The sequence below is a fragment of the Strongylocentrotus purpuratus genome, unplaced genomic scaffold, assembly GCF_000002235.5.
Source record: "Strongylocentrotus purpuratus isolate Spur 01 unplaced genomic scaffold, Spur_5.0 spur5_scaffold_13, whole genome shotgun sequence".
Lineage (NCBI taxonomy): Eukaryota > Metazoa > Echinodermata > Echinoidea > Camarodonta > Strongylocentrotidae > Strongylocentrotus > Strongylocentrotus purpuratus.
This window is the reverse complement of record NW_022145598.1, coordinates 24366125-24386484: the sequence shown is the minus strand read 5'-3', so window position 1 is coordinate 24386484 and position 20360 is coordinate 24366125.

Here is a 20360-nt window from a genome sequence, read left to right as displayed (position 1 = left end):
TCTTGACTCTTTATCCTTTTCTGAATTCTAAGGGAAGCGCGGAAGCTTAGACGTTTTTAATAAATTATTAGGGAATGAAGACGATTCGTCTCGATCTCGACTATTAATCCTTTTCTGAACTCAATTCACACCCCTCCCGCGCGATGGGCGGAAGCTATGACGTTTTAATTAAAACGTATGGGAAAGAAGACGATTCTTTGTACCATTATCTCGACTCTTAATCCTTTCCTGATTTAATTCCCGACCCTCCTCCCGAGAAAAATCCAAGTTTTTCACAGATTAAAAACTGTGAAAACGCACCAAAAAAGGTCACAACGCGAAGTGAAGATGTTGAACCAACGATGGGTAAACAAAACTTCCCGATATTGATTGGTCCAAATAAAAAGGATGGATTGAAAAACTAAGCCTGAGTCATTACGGTTTTTGTGCCAAACGTTTCAGTCATTTGGATGAAGACATTCTTTCATATCTCCGTATCGGCAATTAAGTCCCGCCAATAGTTATTAATTTAGGAGTTCCATAGTGGCAATTAAGTCTCGCCGATAATTATTGTTTTTAGATCCCCGTAGGGGCAACAATGTCTTGCCGATTATCATTGTTTTAGATCTCCGTAGGGGCAACAAAGCCTTGCTGATAATTATTGTTTTTAGATCTCCGTAGGGGCAACAAAGTCTTGCCGATTATCATTGTTTTAGATCTCCGTAGGGGCAACAAAGTCTTGCCGATTATTATTGTTTTTAGATATCCGTAGGGGCACAAAAACCTTGCCGATTCGTATTGTTTTTAGATCTCCGTAGGGGCAACAAAACCTTGCTGATTATTATTGTTTTAAAGATCCGTAGGGGCAACAAAACCTTGCCGATTATTATTGTTTTTAGAGCTCCGGAGGGGCAACGAAACCTTGCCGATTATTATTGTTTTAGAGCTCTGTAAGGGCAACAAAACCTTGCCGATTATTATTGTTTTTAGAGCTCCGGAGGGCAACAAAACCTTGCCGATTATTATTGTTTTTAGAGCTCCGGAGGGGCAACAAAACCTTGCTGACTATTATTGTTTTTAGAGCTCCGTAGGGGCTACAAAACTTTGCCGATAATTATTGTTTTTAGAGCTCCGTAGGGGCAACAAAACCTTGTCGATAATTATTGTTTTTAGAGCTCCGGAGGGGCAACAAAACCTCGCCGATTATTATTGTTTTTAGAGGTCCGTAGGGGCAACTAAACCTTGCCGATAATTATTGTTTTTAGAGCTCCGGAGGGGCAACAAAACCTTCCGGTAATTATTGTTTTTAGAGCTCCGGAGGGGCAACAAAACCTTGCTGACTATTATTATTTTTGGAGCTCCGTAGGGGCAACAAAACCTTCCGATAATTATTGTTTTTAGAGCTCCGGAGGGGCAACAAAACCTTGCTGACTATTACTGTTTTTAGAGCTCCGTAGGGGCTACAAAACTTTGCCGATAATTATTGTTTTTAGAGCTCCAGAGGGGCAACAAAACCTTCCGATAATTATTGTTTTTAGAGCTCCGGAGGGGCAACAAAACCTTGCCAATAATTATTTTTTTTAGAGCTCCGGAGGGGCAACAAAACCTTCCGGTAATTGTTGTTTTAAAGATCCGTAGGGGCAACAAAACCTTGCCGATTATTATTGTTTTTAGAGCTCCGGAGGGGCAACGAAACCTTGCCGATTATTATTGTTTTAGAGCTCTGTAAGGGCAACAAAACCTTGCCGATTATTATTGTTTTTAGAGCTCCGGAGGGCAACAAAACCTTGCCGATTATTATTGTTTTTAGAGCTCCGGAGGGGCAACAAAACCTTGCTGACTATTATTGTTTTTAGAGCTCCGTAGGGGCTACAAAACTTTGCCGATAATTATTGTTTTTAGAGCTCCGTAGGGGCAACAAAACCTTGTCGATAATTATTGTTTTAGAGCTCCGGAGGGGCAACAAAACCTCGCCGATTATTATTGTTTTTAGAGGTCCGTAGGGGCAACTAAACCTTGCCGATAATTATTGTTTTTAGAGCTCCGGAGGGGCAACAAAACCTTCCGGTAATTATTGTTTTTAGAGCTCCGGAGGGGCAACAAAACCTTGCTGACTATTATTATTTTTGGAGCTCCGTAGGGGCAACAAAACCTTCCGATAATTATTGTTTTTAGAGCTCCGGAGGGGCAACAAAACCTTGCTGACTATTACTGTTTTTAGAGCTCCGTAGGGGCTACAAAACTTTGCCGATAATTATTGTTTTTAGAGCTCCAGAGGGGCAACAAAACCTTCCGATAATTATTGTTTTTAGAGCTCCGGAGGGGCAACAAAACCTTGCCAATAATTATTTTTTTTTAGAGCTCCGGAGGGGCAACAAAACCTTCCGGTAATTGTTGTTTTTAGAGCTCCGGAGGGGCAACAAAACCTTCCGATAATTATTGTTTTTAGAGCTCCGGAGGGGCAACAAAACCTTCCGGTAATTATTGTTTTTAGAGCTCCGGAGGGGCAACAAAACCTTGCTGACTATTATTATTTTTGGAGCTCCGTAGGGGCAACAAAACCTTCCGGTAATTATTGTTTTTAGAGCTCCGGAGGGGCAACAAAACCTTCCGATAATTATTGTTTTTAGAGCTCCGGAGGGGCAACAAAACCTAATTGCTAATGATTATTGTTTTTAGAGCTCTAGAGGGGCAACAAAACCTTCCGGTAATTGTTGTTTTTTAAAGCTCCGGAGGGGCAACAAAACCTTGCTAATGATTATTGTTTTTAGAGCTCTGTAAGGGCAACAAAACCTTGCCGATTATTATTGTTTTTAGAGCTCCGGAGGGCAACAAAACCTTGCCGATTATTATTGTTTTTAGAGGTCCGTAGGGGCAACAAAACCTTCCGACTATTATTGTTTTGAGAGCTCCATAGGTGCAACAAAACCTTGCCGATAAATATTGTTTTTAGAGCTCCGGAGGGGCAACAAAACCTTCCGACTATTATTGTTTTGAGAGATCCATAGGTGCAACAAAACCTTGCCGATAAATATTGTTTTTAGAGCTCCGGAGGGGCAACAAAACCTTCCCATAACTATTGTTTTAAAGCTCCGGAGAGGCAACAAAACCTTGCCGATTATTATTGTTTTTAGAGATCCGTAGGGGCAACTAAACCTTGATAATAATTATTGTTTTTAGAGCTCCGGAGGGGCAACAAAACCTTCCGGTAATTGTTGTTTTTAGAGCTCCGGAGGGGCAACAAAACCTTGCTAATAATTATTGTTTTTAGAGCTCCGGAGGGGCAACAAAACCTTCCGGTAATTGTTGTTTTTAGAGCTCCGGAGGGGCAACAAAACCATGCCAATAAATATTGTTTTTAGAGCTCCGTAGGGGCAACAAAACCTTGCCGATAATTATTGTTTTTAGAGGTCCGTAGGGGCAACTAAACCTTGCCGATAATTATTGTTTTTAGAGCTCCGGAGGGGCAACAAAACCTTACGATAATTGTTGTTTTTAGAGCTCCGGAGGGGCAACAAAACCTTGCAGATAATTATTGTTTTTAGAGCTCCGGAGGGGCAACAAAACCTTCCGATAATTATTGTTTTTAGAGGTCCGTAGGGGCAACTAAACCTTGCCGATAATTATTGTTTTTAGAGCTCCGGAGGGGCAACAAAACCTTCCGATAATTATTGTTTTTAGAGCTCCGGAGGGGCAACAAAACCTTGCAGATAATTATTGTTTTTAGAGCTCCGGAGGGGCAACAAAACCTTCCGATAATTATTGTTTTTAGAGCTCCGGAGGGGCAACAAAACCTTGCCGACTATTTTTGTTTTTAGAGCTCCGTAAGGGCAACAAATCCTTTTTGAACATTACAAGTCGGGGTTGGCTTACGATGACTATAATGTCGGCAAAACTTTTGTGGATTAAAATATTGTGGCCGTAAACGGTTTGATTTTGAAAAGGGCATTCCGGCCAGTGAGAGGGGCATGGCGGCAAATTGCCGATTGCCGGTGGGTAATTCGAGCCCTGAAGAGTTGCATCACTGGATGGATCTTTATCTACAAAATAGGACTGCTTTGGTGCCTTTTTACTTCTAAACACATCTGGGGGGTGTTTCATAAAGAGTTCGTAAAGTTACGCATGACTTAAAGAACGACTTGTGTATGAAGTGCCAGAGAGGATGCCCAAAGTTTTTTCTGATATTTCCAATAACCTCAATTAAATTATGGCAAAAAATATACTTTGCATTAAAAATGTTTGTTATAATGAGAATGTTAATCTACATCTGCACAGTTCAACTTAATAAATAATAATCAAGAATGATTGAGCATCCTATTTGGCTTTTCCTATACAAGTCGTTCGTAAAGTCATGCGTAACTTTACGAACAGCATTATGAAACACCCCCCAGTTCAATCTTGTGACATTCAGTCCAAATCTGTTCTTCTTAAGTAAGATATATTTTCCTTTATGTGGCAACCCACTCCTCCTCCAACTAACCGGCCTCTAGCTCTATGTTTAACCACACATTTATATCCAGGCACATAATTGATTTGATTCATACAATGTTTCGGACTAACTGAACAAATCGTATGTATTATTTTGTCAAAAAATACTGAACATCGTTCACCTTATTTTTTAAGCTTCTGATATTAACATGGGTAATTTCCATCCCTTTTCAATATGGAAATTCACCATTTCTTGTTTCTCCTAACCTTTACCTATATTTTGATCATATTTATCACAATTATTGTTTCCTGCATAATTATGTAGATGACTCATCATTTTTCATTTCGGATCGGCGTGCGCTCTGCAACTAAAAAAGGTTATAAAAACAACGAGACTTTACTTCGCGCACGGGGCTTTACAGCTGATTTATCAAAAACGCAATTAATACAAAAATAAGATAATATCGTAATTTGCAAGGCAATATATCATACAATCAGTTTGGGAGCACTTTTTACTTACAATTTTGAGGATATCTGCTCTCAAAATGTAAATTTCCAGACCCTTATCGGTAAGTAGATAATTTTTCGGAACGGACACAAAATAATGACTGCAAAATTTACCGATCTTTTGTCAATATTTTCTCAATTTCGCACCCAATCAAAAGAAAATTTCATCTCTGGTTAATTTATGTTCCTCTTTCCACTATAGGCCTATATCGGATTTTCGAAACCTTACCGATTTTTTGCGAATTACTGAGGGCACACGCGAACTATGGTCACACGTCCATACCTGTAAGGATTTTTTATCAAGGAGGGTGTTTAGAAATTGGATGGCATCGTTAATTTGACCCCGCGAGGTAGCGAAGCAACCGAACAGGAAAGTGGTCGGAAGGGGTTATTCCATCCAACGTCGTGAATTTCGATATCCCTGCTTTAAAAAACCTGTGGTTTTCCTGCATTTCAAATTTTTAATTTTTATTTGTTGCTCTCTCCACATTTTACAGTATAGAGACAGACATAGAAATAGAAATCATATAGCTATGGTAATGGTATATAATCAAGTTACAAAGAAACTCAATTCACATGTACGATTAAGTACGGGAGCCTATTCACATACAAGCTATTTATTTAGGCTCTCCACTGTCCACATTTTACATTGTTCTACCTTGCCCGTTATATCTACATATTTCGAAATTTCGTACTTATTTTCCGTACATTATATTTGATTTGAAATCTTGAATTGTTTTTCTTCTTGTGTGAAATCTACTCTTATAATAATATATGCCTGTATAAAAATAAAAAATTGAAAGAATATAAACTGTTTTTCTGTGAATGTGGAATAAATAAAACTTCAAGTAAAATGTGAGGAACCTATATTAAAAAATGGTGCTTGTGGATTATAGGTTCCTAATAAAAATAGACATTGTAGATTATAGGCGTAGGAAGCTTTCTTGAAGTTGGGGAAGCCGGGGCGTTGACTCGGAAGCTCTCACCCTGAATCACATCACCAGCGCGATGTGTGAAGTCCCTTTATGCTGGGGTCCAGGGCCTTGGGAGCTCTGGGATCCTAGATTCTCTCCGGTGCAATATAAACCTTATTTTAGTGCATTTTATGACATTTATCAGAGCAATTTACAACCAATTTATGAATTTAAAAATACCAAATGGAAATTGTAGACATTATATGAGGAGTATAGCCATGTGAGATTAGGTTTTGTTCTTCGAGATTTAATAGTTTCCTCTTACCGTGAACAAGTGCCTTGGCGGAGCAACTTCCTAAGTAGGGGGGGGGGGGGCACCAACAAAAAGGGTACTTTACGGAAAAACGGGCACCTATACAAAGGGAAACCTCAAAGCACAAATATACAATTATTGCCATATTGTACCCCTACATTGTGATTAGATTATTAGGGATGATTTCATCGTTTGTTTCTCTCTTTAAATTGTCCAAGAAACTGCTTAATCATCATACTTTGCAGTTGGGTGTGATAGTATGAACATGACTTTGTATTCGTGGAATTCTGTCACACTTAAAGATGAAGTTGAGTTCTGGTCATGCGATTGCATTGTGAAAGAAACGGTGTGGCACCGACCAGAAAAGGTTGATCCTCTAGCATATAAGAATTAGTGTGTATTGCAAGGTTCTGGAATCATCAAAATGATAAGAAATTTGGCCAAATCTTGGTCACAGAAATATGTATACGAGACTACACGAACACGTGGCGTAAAAAGCAGGCCCCCCGATTTTTACGATGTTACATGCATATTTAGAATATGAAGGCATTTGAAGAGCCATACTTTTCAGGGAACATGTCTTATCTGATGTTCTTCCACACTTGCATAATAAGAATGAGTAACGCTCTCAAATAATTTTTCACCTCTTCCCAGAACTCAACCTTCTCTTTAATGTGAACCCATTCCCCATACTTTGAACATACCGAAGAGCTTTTTGATTTCGTTTCACTGGCTTACTACAACAAACACATGGATACTTGATCCCCATATCGAAACATGAAAATCAACATTGATTAAATAAAGAACAATATAACACCATTAAGATAAATGATGTAGAATATAACGTCTATCATTATCATTGTTATTATTATCATTACTTTTTTTAAATCTTTTTTTGTTGTTGTCATTATTATCATTATTATTATTAATCTTATTATTATTCGCAATTTACGTTTATTCCACCTTTTAATTAGAACATGAACTATGCTCTACGAACGTCAAAATAAACATGTCCAAGATAGATATAATTTACATATTATTCTTCCTCCATCCGTCTCTTTCGTCCGCAGATATCTGTTCGTTCCTATTTTCACCACTTCCCACTCAATATATTGCCTCATAAAAGTCTAAGTGAATGAAACAAGGCAACATTTACAATACTGTTCACAGACTAGGTTTTCCGTTATAATATTAACATGAATAATGCTCTACAAAATAAGACTTATTTCTAAGCGCGAATGGTTTATTATTTTAAATCGAAGAGATTTTTGAACCGGGCACAAACCTTTCAGATTTAATGAAGAATATCATGAGGCTTAATATTTTTTTTATATCGCATAGAACTTAAATTCCAAATCCTTCTTGAGACTTAAACTGTTTTAAGTATTTAAAGCTTCATTAATCGAATATACGGTTAAAAGTTTTAATGAAAGTAACTTTTGCAAATAAATAATTTAGGACTTAAAAACTTCTCGTACAATATCTGATTGATGTCACTTGCGCGCTCACAGCCAAAAGTAAATCGTATTGGACTATCCACGGACTATCCATCAGACTTTTTGCCGCTCTTTGCTCACTCTCTATAGATGCAAATAAAATAATAAGCCAAAAGAATTGGGAATAGCTAGCCCACTCTTTTTCTTCTAAAACCACGAATGTCTTTCGTCCACTGATGTTCGTTCTTATTTTACACCTAAAGTATTCCGACCCCCTTGTGGCCTGTTCAGATCATCGGTTCCCAAACAAGATTTCCCCTTTTCCCGTCCTTCGGGAAAAATAAAAACGTAAGAATGATATTAATCTTGGTGGTCCAAATTCCTACTACTAGCTCAATATTCCCCAAAGAAAATATGAAAGTTTGCCCCGTATAACAAATACATATAAAACAAGTACGAGTCATGAACGAAAGATGCCTGAGCGTTTTTGTGTTGAATTAAGTGACCTTCATTATCATTATTATCATTATAATTGATAGTATCATTATTTCGTTAAACGAGGTACATTAACAAAAGTCAATATATATATATGATCATATCATTACAATAAAAAATGTAATTTCAACTTAATTGACAAATGCAGGAGACCACCATCTTAAATTTACTGCTGATTTATTCATGCAACGAGAGAAAATGGCAGTGATTGCAAGTCAGAATCTTATTGAATTCAGACAAGAATACCGTTTGCATGCATGTGAAGAGATCAGGGAGTTGGGCTCCCTGGTAGTAGGCCAAACACCAGTAAGTGGCTAAAACCATGGACTTCCACTCAATGTTTTTAGTGTTTTCCACTGCATTGGGGCAGTGCGTGTAGAGTTTCAGCATGGTCCAAGGTTTCAGGCAGGGCTGACCTAATCCTAATGCAAACAAAGCTCGACGATGTAATGCATATTCATTGGGGCATAAGCGAAGGCACTACGTCAGCATACATTAGCGTGAACCTTTGACCCCCGACACTGGCAGATTCGTCTGGACGTTCGTGTGGACGAAAATTTGGGGATTGCGCGATCAGTGGAGAGACCGCGCTGTGTGTGGGGGATAAAAAGAACGAACGGACTGAATCTGGACTAACGGCTAACATGTACCGGGTCCTTGTCGGTACACATGCAGTTACACTTTAGTTACATACACATGTACTCGCGGACAATATTATAGATCTATTTAGATGTTTACATTAAAAAACCCACAACCTTCAGAGAACATGTGAATTTAGTTTTGCTATATTGAAACATTTTCAATTGTAATCATAAACTAAAGATTAGAATCTATTCTAAGTTGTTCTTGTGCACCATTTTGAGAGGGGTGTCGTACTTTCGTATCCATTTTTGACCTGTATGCGCGAGCGTGCGTAAAGTCGATTACAGTCGATAACTCAATGCACGCTCGCGGTTTTGCAGCGGTTTGCCATGGAACCTGTGAGAAATTGAATATTTTAATGTCTTCGTTTTTCGGAAAAATACTCCAAAAAAGATTTAAAAATTGACACAAAAGGGGTAAGAAATGTACGACTTTATATCATGACCATTATTTGAACAATTGATGAAGATTAAATTGATTTTTCGGTATGGTGTAGTAGGGTATCTCCATGCCTGAGTTACGAGTCAAAAAATGAATACGAAAACTAGATCTACACTAGACCTAGTGCCTCGTATTTCAACTTCAACTTCAGTTAACAAGTCATTAGCAGTATGACTCTTAAAATTTTTCAGGTTTTCAAAAGGACTAACAATTTTGTAGGCCTTTCTTATAGATAATTTTGCATTTCCTTCAGAGAAACATGAGATGATGTGAGTTCCGATGTGTTATGTCCATGCCAATGCATTCGTGGATTTTTTTTTTGGGGGGGGGGGATGAGGGAGGGTGAGCCTTGAGAGAGGGGCAGGTAGAATTAGGGTGTCTGATCGCGCACCCAATGTTGTGTGCTAAAATCTTTCCCATAGAGATTGCACACATCCCTATGTGGTCTACATGCATTGCGCGACCAAGCAAAATTGGTCAATGATTTTATGAAAAATTTGAAATTCAAACCTTTATAACAAATGATCCTGAAGGTGAAACTCAATAAATGTGGTGTCATATGAAAGAGCAGGTTTTTCTCCATATTCCCCATAGGGGGCCACCCCCGGAATTCTAAATATATCTTGCTCAAAACAGCGATTTAAACATCGTTTCCATGGTAACTCGGAGATTTACCAATTTCACGAACTGCCCCCCCGAGGGATAAGTTGGGCCAGCTGTAAAGAATATATCCATGCACTTATTTTTTCTCTAGTCCCAAGGGATCATTTGTTACAACAGTTTGAAAATACCCTTGCTCCATGCTTTGCATATCGTGCTGTGCATTAGCTGTGCAGCTTTTGAGCAGAAATTATAACTCTGCGTGAACCACTTTTCTGTCCATTCTGACCAAAATGCTATGAATATTGCACAGTTTTTGAGGGGCTGTATCTTTTGATAGAAACATCGGTGAGTCTTGAAATTTGAAAGGTATTATTCTGATTACATTTTTTACTCCAATATCCAACAAAAATGGTGAAAAACGATCCCAAATTGAAAATTGAAAAATCGTTCAGACACCCTAGTAGAATGATTGTTTTAAGACAGGTATGCTAATATTTGGAGATCTGTAAACAATTATGTGTATTTTACTTTTAGACTATTTTAGTAAGTCCTAATTTTTACATAGACATGTATTCCAGGAATGTTTCTCTGCATGATGTGAATTCATGTGGATTGTAATATTTTGTTGACATGTTCCTCAATTTGTTGTTTCATCAGAAAATGAGTGATGTCTGAAATGTGACAGATGTAATGTTATGTATTGAATTCCGAGACTACTACAAGACAAGGAGTAGAACTAAGTATCTTGAGTAGAGGAACGCATAAACCAGGTTTAATATATCATTACATGCTTATCAGGAGGGGGGGGGGGTGGGGGGGAATGCAAATGTTCATTCTCTGCATCTGTATTGAATTGTAAAAAAGCTAGTATTACATGTAGATAGAAAAAATGATTGGTAAGGCACTATGCTCCTATTTAAAAAACAAGGGCACACATGTTGTTGTTTTTTAAACACTGAACAAAAATATCTATTTAAAACTAAGCTGTAGTGGAGGGACGAGGCTAATTATGGCCCTCAGCTCAGTCACTGCTATTTCTGGCAAGCAGGCCAAGGTCTGAAAAAGAAGCATGACCAATCTCGTGTGATCATGGTATGGAGTTCATTAGCCAATCCATGCTTAGGTCATCGACGAAGCCCTTTCCTGTCCCATTCAAGATGAGAGTTATTACGATAGGATGCTATGTGTCAAATCTTGTTAGGATGGAGACGCTGACTGTGGCCTATTGGATAGCAGTAGCATGGTTTTGATTGCAATCTATTCATTCAAATATTGTAAGGATGGAGATTCGCACAGGTTTATTGGACAGTAGTACAGTGTACATTATTTTGATTGCAATCCATTCATTCAAATCTTGTTAGAATGGAGATGCTGACTGGCCTATTGGATAGCAGTAGCATCGATTTGATTGTAATCCATTCATTTGATTCTGAATGTTTCTGTGGGCCTATTGGACAGCAGTAGCATCATTTTGATTGTAATCCATTCGTTCAAATCTTAATGCTTCTGTGGGGCCTATTGGACAGCAGTAGCATCGTTTTGATTGTAATCCATTCATTCAAATCTGAATGCTTCTGTGGGGCCTATTGAACTGCAGTAGGATCGTTTTGATTGCAATCCATTCATTCAAATCCTAATGCTTCTGTGGGGCCCATTGGACAGCAGTAGTATCGTTTTGATTGCAATTCATTCATTCAAATCTTGTTAGGATGGAGATGCTGACTGTGGCCTATTAGATAGCAGTAGCCTTGTTTTAATTGTAATCCATTCATTCAAATCTGAATGCTTCTGGGGGACCTATTGGGCAGCAGTAGCAACCTTTTGATTGTAATCCATTCATTAAAATCTAAATGCTTCTGTGGGGCCTATTGAACTGCAGTAGCATTGTTTTGATTGTAATCCATTCATTCAAATCTTAATCCTTATGTGGGGCCTATTGCATTGATTTGCAGTAGCATTGTTTTGATTGTAATCCATTCATTCAAATCTTAATGCTTTTGTGGGGCCTGTTGAACTGCAGTAGCATAGTTTTTATTGTGCATTCAAATCTCGGTAGAAGCGAGATGCTCACTGTGGCCTAGTTGACCAGCAGTAGCATAATTTTGATTGCAATACATTCATTTAAATATCTAGATGGTCAGTGACTTTATAGTAGGCCTGTCTTCACTAGCTCGAGATTGCCAAATATCCTGCTATTTGAACTGTCCTGATCGCAAACTATCCAGCTTATTTGCGTCTTCACCAGCCCGAAGTTGCAATCAGAGGAATATTTGGTCGGGATTGTCATCCCAAAATATCTTGAGATAGTTTGCACAATATCCCACTATTTAGCAAAATATCCAGCTATTTGTCCGGTGCTTTTTCACCAGACCGAAGACTCGCACTATGGCGATCGCTGAGCGAAATATCTCGAGCTAATTCCTCAAGGTTGAGTTTCAGGTTTCGAGGTCGAATCTCGAGCTCGAATCTCGAGCTGATGAAGACACGATTTGTAACTTCGGGATTATTCCCCAAATCAGAAGTAGTGGGCTATTTGGCAATCTTGAGATGATGAAAAACTCGCCTAGTGGGTCCTATTGAACTGCAGTAGCATTGTTTTGGCTGCAATCCAATCATTTGAATCTTGTTAAATGATATTCTAGATGATCACTGTGGCCTATTGAACTGCAGAAGCATTGTTTTGACTGCAATTCATTCATACGATTCTTGATTTTTTTTTAAATGAGGTTTTTCACCGTGTTTGTTGACCAGTTTCTACCGACAAAACACCGGAATATAAGAATATTTGAGGATTTTTGTGTGCAGTGTAAATGCAGCAACTGATAACAACAAGTTTGATGAAACATGGCCCTGATATTTTATGTACATGTAGGAGGAAGAGATTACCACACAATGGACTTGTAAGGCAGGCTGTAATCACTGACCTAAGCTGTAATTTGCCTTGTGGTATTAAATAATTGCTTGATGGTGTAAATTATTCATGGTTTTCTTTACTGGGGGGAGGGGAGTTTGCACCATTTCACATCAGGCATTCTCTCCCCTTCTTATCTGTATACTATTCTCAATACATCATGATCTCACCAATTACGAGCTTTAAAACATCAAGATGTAGTTGCCAAAATTTTGAATAAATTACATGTTGGTTGGTCCATGCAAGTCTGAAGAAGTATTAGTTGACAAATAAGAAATTACATCTTCATAATCCTGGTTGCAGATATAATTGAGAAAACAACTATTATGAAAAACATTTGAAATCTTGATACATATGGGGAAATATTTCACATTAGACCACTAAATATACACCACACATTACATGTCTACCCGTATAAGGAAATGGTCATTATGCTTTTAAAAGTGCTCATAATGTTCCAATTTCAGGGAAATGTCTCTAATATTGTACATGCACAGCGTGTACGTCATTTCCCAGGTTCTATCAAGGCGTTGTATTACATTGAGTGACCTTACATTAGTACACTGTGGCAATACTGGCAAGGGGCTCTATTTACTTTGGCATTGAAATAATATCCTTCATGTAGTATAAACCCCAAGGCCCATCTCTTTCAAAAGAAGAACTGCAAATATTCTATTCTGCCACGGCCTGGAACCTACCTGTACCTGTATTATTGTAAAATTCTATTTTAAGGCGACCTTTATACAGCTATTTTGTGGAGTTGTACTTGAGTGGCGGTATCCTCGTTATTTTATTTGCTCAGAGTATTTGATCAGCTAGGTACAGTAGAAAAACAATTGAAGATACCATGGAATCTAGTGTAAAGTCCAGCAAATTGGTTCAGTCATATAAAATTGTGAGGCTATTAATGGATTGAAAACCTGTTAAGTTGTTTTGCAACACCAAAAGGCGGTGGAAAAATGTGAATGAGTCTCTGAGGTGTGAATTGGGTACTCTTTCCCATCTCTCTCCTCCCCATCTCTCTCTCTCTCTTTCTCTCTCTTTCTCTCTCTTTCTCTCTCTCTCTCCCCTCCACCCCTCCACCCTCCCTCCACCTCTCTCTCTCTCCCTCCCTCTCTATCTCTCTCCCTCCCTCTCTATCTCTCTATTTCTCTCTCTCTCTCTCTCTCTCTCTCTCTCACCCCTCCACCCTCCCTCCACCTCTCTCTCTCTCTCCACTCCAACCCCCTTCTCTCTATCTCTCTCAATCACAATTCCTTTGGGTTCTTGTGCATTATAGATGTGAAGTATGAATCATAGAATGTTTGGAGAGGATGGAGGTGTACTGTACAGTAGTAGTAGTAGTAGTAGTAGTAGTAGTAGTAGTAGTACTTGTAGTAGTAATTAATGTATTAACTATTAAAGCACAAGCACAAAGTTGGTAGATTGACATTGTGCATGTACATACACTTGTAGTTACAGGTATAGCAGTTAGCACAAGGAATGCATACATGTACATGTAGTTTGATAAGAATTTATGGGGGGGGGGGCTCAGAAGAGAGAAGATCATCATATCATAAATAGAAGAGGCTTCTTCATGTACAATATACATGTATGTATGTATCCCGCGGCAGATTAAATTTTTTTAAAAACCTTATACCATGTATTAAAAAGGACATTACCGGTATGTGTTTTGTGTTAGTTAATTTCTAGAGCTTTATTCATCCATAGACACATATTAAAACCACTGCCTGCTCATGTTTTTAATTTTTCAATGGTAAAGTACCTTAAAGTTTGTGCAGTGAATATTTATGATATTACGAACATTGAGGAAATAAAGATCCTTTGAAAAAGGTCTCCTATTTCTATGTGTGGGTGGGAATATTGTACTGTAGACGTACTGTACATTCGATAACCTTTCCATATGTGCATATATCTCACTGTCTCTCCATCTCACTTTTTTTGAATTTACCATAGCCAGAATCTGGTATTTAGTTTTCAGTGGATCAGGGAAAAAATGCAGGCAAGGGGCCTGCATGGGCTGAATGAATGGCCACTGTGTTTATATTTTGAATGCCACAGACGGTCGGTCGGTCGTGAGCGTAACTTACAATTAAGATGCCGAGTGGCGCTGCCATTATATTGGATTTTCGTGACTCGATCGCGCATAGCTAGTTGCCTGGATGCTGACGGACTTGTTATATATTCAGAGCATGTCTCTGTGGGTATCATTATAACACGACGAGCTGTCAAATTTGTAATGATGTTTAAAGCATACAGCGATGTCCATACTGCGCATAAACATGCATTAATGTGCATGACATACATGTACATGTACATGGACACTGTAGTACTAGTAATCTCTAGATAGTCTGGTACATGTAACATGTATACACTGTCACTCTGTTGTTTATTAAGACCAAGTATTTGAATGGCTTTTCTTAACTTAGTCGTATTCTGTCAAATATGATTCATGACAAAATGATTGCAGTTCTACTTTTTCAAAATTCCTCATTTTTAAACGGTCATGTTAGTAAAAGTAGGCTACATCTGCATACCATGAAAAATCGATATACCGTACATATTTTTCAATTAAAAAAGAAATAACAATGATGATAATGTTCTGGGTTTTATGTAGCACTTTACAATGTCTCTACTATCATTTTCATTCAATCATTCTCAAATTAAAAAAAAAAGTCAAAAGTGTGTACATGTAATTTCTGACCATTACTCTACACATGTACGCCCTGTACGAATCCCCAAACAATGAACTACACTGTATAGGCTTACAAACATACAATGAAATTTGATCTTCAAGAAATAATAATATTAATGGCATTAAAGTGAAAGCAAAATTTATAAATATATATACATACACTGTACATGTAATGTAGATAAGTATAACTTAACTCTGCCAGTTTGAATAATTCATGGTAAAATTTACTCATGATATTTGTCTGTGACACTCTTTTGTATTTGAAGAGCTTGTACAGTACAGTAAAAAAATCCCCGATTAAAGGGATTGGGTATCTTTGCCTCAGATTCTGAAACAAAATCCTGGATTTAGCTCATGCTGCAATCATAATTATAAACCTTTAGGTCAGTCAGGAATCCCATGACTTTTACAAACCAATCGCCTGTCTGATTATCAAGATATTTATGATTGGATATCGAAATTTCAAAAACCATTTTCCTAACAGTTTTTATAACACTACAGTCTAATGGGGAAAATGAGTATGGTAAAACCAGTCACTTAAAAATTCGTACTTTTTTGAGACACTTCATGATCATTTTAAAGCACAATTTTTTTAGGGCTTCGACCTTTCACCAATACACCATATCACAGACACTGATAATACGTAGGGCCATGCATCTCAGAATTAAAAAGTAATACAAAGTTTTGGGAAATTTTGAAAGCTGGACAGATAGTGATTCTTTCCAATTTTGATATATTTGGATGCCCCTGTACACTGTAGATGTATCATAAGTACTAGAAAATTTAGCCCCTAAAACACTTCTGCTTTTGAGAAAAATTGAATATAAAAATTTACTGGTGCTCCCAGTAAATTTTGATAAATTTCAAATACCGCCTATGGCCGTACAATGGTAGCTTCGACCATGAAAATCTCAGAATATGTAGTTGTGATATATAATTTCCAAACAGGAATAGTTAATCAGCCGATTTTAGTCAAGAAACATTGTTTCATACAGGTGTAGCTGAATTAATATCTTGACCTTGAGAGGGAGTTACAGGTATACAACATAAAGAGTTTATTATCTACAAACTCTTCAACCGCGACAACGATCAATGAATATTGTAGGATCTCATATACTTCCAATATGTTCATTTGAACCCAATTCATGACCCCATTCCAAAACTTTGTATTACATGTGTACCTTTAACATTGTTTAACGATGCCTTTAAGAAAGTCGGATCTCCTGATTGTGATTCATGCTTGGAGCTCGTATGAAATAACAGGATGTGGCATGGATAGTGAGCAATCTTATTAAGGATGTCCATCTTAGGATGTCCATTCAAATTATGTCTGAGATAAAACTGCTTCATGGTTGCTGTAATATTGTTGTTAGGAAAATCTTGTGTAGAATTTGTGTTTGATTCATGGTTGCTCAAAAACCATTGTTTGGTGGAATGTTTAAAATATTGCTTAGAATTTAATTTTGTTTTGAAAATAATGTAAAGGCTATTGATTGACCCTCAACCCTACATGTAAGCCGGAGACGCCCCTTTCATTCTTAAAGGTAAAGACCAGTATTGGAAACGCCCCTATTTCAAAAAATGAAATGGAAGCTCTCATTACCAATCATGTGAAAGAATATGTTTTGACTAATACATAATGATAAAAAAATTTGCCGGGAAACCGCCTACTTATTGATATATTTGGTAAATTTATTTCTCTCATGATCTGTGAGAGATATAGGGTAGTCCCACATCTTTCTGTGTATAGTGCTTGTAACTTTACGAAGAATGGGCCAAATTTCTTATCATTTTGATGATTCCAGAACCTTGCAGATGCTAGATGATCAACCTTTTCTGATCGATTCCACAACGTTTCTTTTACAATGCAATCGCATGACCGTAACTGGTCTTTACCTTTAATACATGTACATTGTAACTCATAGATAGAGTCAAGTTTGACTGAAAGTGTTAATTAACCTTCAATACAAGATTATACCCTGCATATGGATTGCTCAAGGACAATAATGAAAGAGTTCCTGTATAGTTTCAAAACAAGCGTGGCTTTGCATCTGATACTGCTAGAGCTTCTTAGTCACGAAACCAAATTTACCGCTGACTTCCTTCATTGGTAAATCCCATAAAACCTTGAGTATATCACTTTTATCAGGAGGATATATTTATGGGTTGTCTTTTTTCTCCGTACAATGGCCTCCATCCCTTTCCCTCAGTGTCTCTGCCAAGTTTTTAAATATAGACCTCCCAAAATAGCTTGTACGCCGGCTTGTTACTAATATTAGCGGGATCAGGATACAGCGTCTTTGAATGCAGCCTGTTTTTGTTGTCTCCGAGCAACATTGGCATGATCAAGTCCCCCAGACCTTGCTTTTAGATTTCTCTACAAAATCTTCTTCTTCTTCTTCAAGAGAGAGCATCTGCTTCCTTCTCTTGCAGATGTACATGTATAAGTGCATGTGTGTGGCGACAAAGGGATGCCCAGGTGTGCAGTTGAAAGGGATAGTACCAGTAAAAATGTTGCTGGAATAAATCTATAGCATTATTGTTCACAAACACCAACCAAATTCATAACTTATACAATAGGATATGTAATGTACATGTATATGCATGTGAACATGAATATCTTTCAGTAAGACTTCTATGCATCTATTGAAACATAATAGGTCAGACTTAAACAACCGGGTTGAGCATTTGCACCTTAATAATAATAATAATAATAATAATAATAAAAACGTTACTTATAAAGCGCTTACCACCAAAGTCTCTAAAGCGCTTACCACCAAAGTCTCTAAAGCGCTATAAAATTACTTAGTTTTATGTACTGTATTGTTTTTTATTGGCTAATTGGGTTTGGGGATGAAAAAATGATTAAGGGATCATAGTGTTCATTTGATATCAAAAATATAATTAAAAAACAAAACAGAAAAAAAAAAAACATGGTAGTACATGTACTAGTAGTTTTAAGAGCAGTAGGCTGGAGCACTTTGTCACTATTGTGTATGTACATGTACATGTGTAGATTTGTTTTCTATCTCAATGCTTTTATTAAAGCTACATACATACAAGCTTTGTATTTCTACTGTTTGAGATGCCCTCACTCAGCAGTGGGTGCCTTTTCATTAGCCTGGACTAGCTTGAGATCTTACAAGCATTTACCAATTAACTTAACCAGGTTCACACAAGAATTTGTGATCTAAAGTTAAGCTCAAACCAAGGATAAAGATTAAGCTACAGTAGGTCCAAATGCCAAACAGTTGGATTAAAAAAAAATTAACCAGCGAATTACATCTTCATCGCAAATTACAGTGTAAACATACTTTTAGGTTTTGATGTTAAGTGCGTTTTCTCACAGTGATATAATAAAGTATTTTATCGTTTTTTATAATAGTTCTAAATTGCTCTCCTCTGTATTTTTTCCCGCCGGCTTCAGCTGGTAAATAATCAAGCTAATCTCCTGGATCAGCATTGTATAACTCTGGATAATGAAAACAGGCCTTCTGTTACAAACTGAAAGAAGACCTGTTCTCATCAGCTCAAGTTTACCAAATAACCTGCTATTTTAACTATCCTGATCTGGTTAATTTGCGTCTTCATCAGCCCGCAGTTGCACTTAGCGAGATATTTGGTTGAGGAAATATCCTGAGAAATCTTGGTCTTGTTTCCAAAATATCCCGCTATTTGGGGAATAGCAGGCTAATTTGCGCTAGTCCGAGCTAGTTTGTGATGAGTATATCTGTCTGGTGAAGACACAATTTGGAGCCTCTAGATAATATCCCGAGTTTGAAAATAGCTGGTTATTTGGCAAACTGAAGCTGATGAGGACAGGCCTAGAGAGAAGTAGAAAAAATTAAGAGAAATCCATCTGGTTCTTGACATTCAGACGAGGCACTTAAACAGAGAGACAGAATACTCTCCGAGGAGGCTGAGAAGAAAGAGAGGAGACCAGCTCATGCCCGGCTAACTGATTGTGACCTTATATGGGGAGATTGCAAATAGGTCACGCTGCTAGCTACATGTAGCTATATAGCTAGATGAGCAGCACTCATTTTTATCCGTGACATTTGCACCGTACATGTATTAAAGTGTAAAGCGAGTGATTTTATGGTATTCCATTGCATAATTTAGGTCTCAAGCAAAAGGTCATGTACTGAAAAAATTACTGGTCGGTAGGATTTTCGTTTGTAGTACAGTGACTGTGTACACTGTAGGTGTATTTTAAGTGTAATGTACCAATCATTGAAGAAATTATCATTTAAGAAATAATGTTTGAGAAATGAAACAAACCTTTTAACTACACCAACAAACAAAAACCTAGACATACTGAAATGTCACTTTTTTTCTACATTTTCTTTTCTAAGAAAATTCTAGCATTTTAACTTTTGGATTCCCAATATTTAATCAAAATAATCTGCATATTAATATGCAACTTGTAAAATATACCAATACGGTCCCTAACGTCCCTAAAATAACAATAATGTCCCTAACTACTGCCCCCATCCTTTTATTGTAAATTATCTCTCATCATTTGGTACAATACGCCTACCAATGGATTCAGAATGGCAAACAATTTATCTGAAACATCTCCAAGGCGCCAATGTTCACAATACCCCCCCCCCCTTTTTTTTTTTGTTATCATCTTCCATCATTAATTTGCTCTCCTTGGTCGAACCTACATATATAGGGCCTACCTACGTGTAGTGCGTCATAGATACACAAAACCCCACACGATTCCCCCTCAAAGCGGTCGGTGCGGTAGTGCCTTTTCCTTGAAGAGTTTGCACGATCCAAGGCTGGCTGACCTTTAAGAAAGCGGGAAGATGTGACTGCTTCGAGAGAAAAAAAACCACCACCCCAACAAAAATAAGGAGAAGAAGTGTGTGGAGCAAAAGATTATGGGCTGTCAACTGTGCTACATTTGTTGATCATGGAAAGTGCTATAGATTAAGTCAACACTGTCAGTCGGAGCAAAAGAGGGAGACAGACAGCTGGAAGGTAAAAA